This window comes from Callorhinchus milii, unplaced genomic scaffold (genome assembly GCF_018977255.1).
Source record: "Callorhinchus milii isolate IMCB2004 unplaced genomic scaffold, IMCB_Cmil_1.0 Scaffold10, whole genome shotgun sequence".
Taxonomy (NCBI): Eukaryota; Metazoa; Chordata; class Chondrichthyes; order Chimaeriformes; family Callorhinchidae; genus Callorhinchus; species Callorhinchus milii.
Genome location: NW_024704751.1, coordinates 17,221,738 through 17,226,539, shown reverse-complemented (window position 1 = coordinate 17,226,539; position 4,802 = coordinate 17,221,738). Strand labels below are relative to the sequence as shown.

Below are 4,802 nucleotides of genomic sequence, written 5' to 3'. Positions count from 1 at the left end.
GGTTTCTGAACATGAAATGCATTCATCTGTGTTTAACATCATCAGGTGGAAAAAAACATTTTTTTTCCACAGTTTAGCGCTTCAGGACTCAAGGATGCAAACTGCCTTCTTTGTTGGATCAGTAACTGTTTTTTTGGTCATCCAGATGTCAGAAACCCATCAACATGCTTAAGAATATCCAAACCAAATTGAGAGTTCCACGCACCTTACCTACGCGTAGAAATTCCTGTGCCAATTAGAGAGAAAAGAGGTTCTGGCCAACAGTCTCCCAAATAAAATTGTTCATTTACTCCATGGCTGTTTGTGGGACTCTTGTGCAATTTTTTGTTCGCCCACAAAATAAACAGTCACTGCACTTTACAGTATATCCCGTGAAGCACTTTGGGACATCCTCCTGACACGAAAGGCGCTGAATCAAATGTAAGGAATATTATTATTATTATAACCATCAAAATAAGCAGCTGACATCTTCTCAATGATAATACCCCACCTCCCCCATCTCCCACTTGCCACCTTGTGTTTTAATGGCAGCTAATTCTAAAGAGAGTGGAAACATTTGCCCACTCAGACAGGAGAAGAGATTTGTTGCTCATGCTTTGCTGGGCTGATGTTCCCCAGAGGACTGACTGCAGGGACTGGTTGACCTTTCCAAAGTCCAGATAACAAGAATAACTCATTGTATTCCCCAATGTTTGGTTGAATTCTGAGGCGGAAACAATCACTTTGGACAGATACAAACAGTGATACTAATGGTGATACGAGTGAGAAATTGGCTTTTCATTGAACCAGACCTTGGTGCATTATCAATCTGTTAAAGAGGTACAATCGCTGTATTTCATTTGCCATGCTAATGTGGTTCAAATAATAATAATAACAATAATTAGATGTGGTGCCTTATCATCCCATCAATATGTCTCGAATCGCTTCACTGAATTTCACTGTAAAGTGTAGTGACTGTGTATTTGAAGGTGAATGCAACAACCAATTTGCATATAGCAACATCCTACAAACAGTGTGGAGTGAATGACCAATTTTATTTAGAAAATTGTTGGCCCAGGACATTGGGAGAAACTGCCATCTTTGTGCGATCAGTACCTGTTTTTTGGTCATCCAGATGTCAGAAACCCATCAACATGCTTAAGAATATCCAAACCAAATTGAGAGTTCCATATACCTTACCTATGCATAGAAATTCCTGTGCCTGGAATGGAATGCGCATTCTCTCCCTGGAGGGACACATCCTACTTTACCTTATTTTGGAAGAGTATTTGGTGGAGGCTTGCAAGAGCCAATGTTTAGGGACCTCGGAGTGTGTGTTGGACTAATTATTGAGTATAAGCAGTTAAAATCACATAGCTTGCCATTGAAGCCAATGTCTGGGAAGCTTTTCTACTGCTTATCCAGCTTGGACCATTACTGAAATATTACTACCATGCAATAACCAAGTAGTGGGGTGACTGAGATCACTTGATAGAGATTAAGATTGTATAAAATCCTGGTGTTTCATATACATTGCTCTGTTGTCATTGTGCAAGCTCGATTTATTTTTAAGACAGCTTCAGGTTTCCCTTCCATCTCGTTCTGTGTTTAAAGTCAAGTGCAGTTGTTTGGTATTTTTTGTCTGTGTTTATTCCAAAGCTGGAACTGAAGAAAGCCGTTTTAAAAACACACTCAAACGTGTAATGGAAAGAAGCTAAATATCTTTGACAAAGTAGCGGCATGTCCCTGTGTGTCTATAAATTATTGCTGCCTGTCACTGGCATGCTCTGCTTGGCTAAGTGCTTGTCTAGAGGACAGAAAATGAACCAGGAGGTGCACAAGCAAGAGGAACATTCAATGCTTGAACTCTATAGTACCTTGTGAGGGAGAGAGAGAGTCAGAGTCACAGTCCAACTCAGTGGAGATAGATTAACAGGTGCAGAAGCAGACAAAGGTGACGAGAATCCTTTGCGTCGACCCTAAAAGGTGGCAGTCTTTGTTTTGAATAATAATACACATAATCCTTACGTTTGATATAAGGATTCGAGAGGTCACGTCGTCGAGCAGTCTCAAAGCTCTTCACAGGATTTTACTGCGCAACATAACCCAACTAACTACCGCCCGCTCTCCGTTCCTCTGCTGTTTGATCTGGCGGCAGCTTTGAGTGCATTGTTCAAAAACAAAGGAGAAGATGAAGAGATCCCAAGTTTGCTCCATTGGAATCCAGTAGGTTGGGTTTCTGATTGGCACCGATTGTTGCAGTTAGCACACCTCGTTCCCCAGCCTTGTTCTGCCTTTTACTATCTGAATCCTATCTGAGAAAACGCCTACACAGAACCGATATAAGGACCCCTCTGAGATGTTTCCTTTCACGGCTGAATCTGCCTTATCTGATCATTGATCAATAGCTTATTCCTTTAACAATGGGGATCATCCTTGTTCCTCTCCTTTGCCTTGCCTTCCCATTCCTTTTTTCCCCGTTGTCCCCAGTATTTATTTTAACTTTATTCTTTTACATTTTCTATCTCATTTTAACCTTCCTAACTTTAAAACCATCACTGGCCTTTCACCATCCCCCATCAGCTCACCATCAATTACACTCATAGAATCTACAGCACAGAAGGAAGGCTATTTGTCTCGTTGTGTCTGTGTTGACTCTTTACAAGAGCAATCCATTCAGTCCCATTTACCTGACAATTTTCCAAAAACCTTTTGGTCTTGAAAGGTGGGTCATTGCTGTGCGAAAATTGGCTGCTGCATTCATCCCCACAAGCTACACAGTCACTACGTCGTTACAGTATATAACAATAACAATAACAACAACTTGCATTTATATAGTGCCTTCACTGAGGAAGCATCTTGGAATGCTTAATATGCCGTATTTTAAACACCTTTGGAAGTCCTCTATAGGTGAAAGGCACTATAAAAATGTAAATTTGCATTGTATTGTATCTGGTGAAGTGCTTTAAGCCTCCTGATGTGTAAGGCATAATGTCAAACTGCAAGGATTATTAGAAATTGAAGAATTTTCCATGATTTAAAATTTTTAGACAAAATATTTTTATTTTCTATAAAGCAAGGTGGAATCTCAGGCCTATGGCTTAAACCAAATGATTGCTAAAACAGCCCCCAAACTGAAACTCTTTTGTCAGTATTTCTTCACACTGCATCACATCTAAACACATTACCGCACTGAGTATATTATCTGTAAAATATACCACTGTTCGTTACACATCACTAAATATTTAATATTTCCGAATGCAATTTGCGAAGCTCTCCCGGGATTTATTGAACACAAAAGTGCGATTAAGAACATTGCTTTTCGTTCAAAAGTTACTCATGTAAAAATGAATTGAATTATTCTTAAAATTATACTAACTTGGAATTATAATGTTATTACTATTAACAAGTGTTGACTGACCGAAAAATATATAATTTTGATGTCATTCGGAGGACGTCAGTTTTATAAGCAGTAACTTGGTGCAAGGATTTTTGGAATTTTTATCCAGAAATTGCAGCACTTAAATGGTTAATAAAGAAGACAGCTTTCTTGGAGTAATTGCATTGACGAAATGGTTGTCTATTCCGAATGGTACAATCATTCACTTCTTAACTGACTGCAGCTGAAACATGCTAATGCCCATATAATTGTTTTTAAAATAAAACAATAATCCTTACATTTGATATACGTCTCTTCTCGACGTCTCAAAGTGCTTCACAGATTATACTGTAAAGTTAATTCACTGTATATTTGTGGGCGAAATGCGGCAGCCAATTGCGTACAGCAGCGTCCCACAAACAGTCGTGAATTGAAAATGACCAACTTATTATTGCTTTTATTTCTTGAGGGATTATTATAAGGCGTGTGGATTAAGGAAACTTGCCCGAGATTTCGCCCTGCAGGGAATCGAACCCAGGTCTCTCCCTTAATGAGGCGAGAGCTCTAACCACTGAGCTACAGGACGCCTCTTGCTCCTGTTCTTTATCCTTATCGGCATTTCAAGCAACGTACCATTAGCACAGTCAGATACCAAGGTGCATCCTGCTGTGGAGTAGGATATTTATAGTACAGGAGGAGACCAATTGCCCATCGAGTCTGCATTGGCTGCACTCCCAATGCCCTGCCCTACCTCCATAACCCTTCAAGCCTCTATCTTTCATACACCCATCTACGTTCCCCTTGAAATCCACTATGGACTCTGCCTCTACCACTTTACGTGGCAGGGCATTGCACATCCCAACAGCTCGCAGAATCAAAATGGTTTTAGCATCAAAATAGCAAACCTTCAGGACGAGTTCATAAATCAGAGGATCCTTGTCCTTCAACTCCACACAAAGGTCTCATCCCAACCTAAACGTGCAACCTTTTCCAACTCTTCCATTAGTGACTGATCTTTCAGTTCCATGATCCCTGACCTCAGGAACTCCTTTCCAAAGCCACTTTGCCTTGATGCCTCTCTCACTGCCTTCGAAAGTCTCCTAACAACTCATTTCTTCAACATGTGGTGCCTTTGGTTAAGATCTTTAAATCTTCGCTACGCACTGTCTCTCAACAAATTTGCAAAACGCTTCAAAATGCCCTTTGACTCCGAAACCTTGATGTAAATGTAAGTTACTGTTGCGGTTATTGTTGAACTGCAATTTGCATGTTAATGAAAGAAATTAAACAACTTCCAGTCTGTCTAATTGGCAAAAAAATCTGATCTTTTAGCTTATCGTTTGAGGCATTTGGGTTAATTTCAAGGTGTAATCCATCTAGCGGAGAATGAGGTTCTGGGACTGTTGACCTACAGAATTGTAATCCTCTCTCGGTCGCGTTTGAT

General features: G+C 40.1%; 1 non-coding gene across 1 annotated transcript; it reads right to left on the bottom strand.

Moving 5' to 3' along the window:
• Positions 1 to 3,871: 3,871 nt before the first annotated feature.
• Positions 3,872 to 3,944, bottom strand: trnan-auu. Its single transcript has one exon. It is a non-coding gene; the product is annotated as a tRNA-Asn (tRNA).
• Between the last annotated feature and the right edge of the window lie 858 nt (positions 3,945 to 4,802).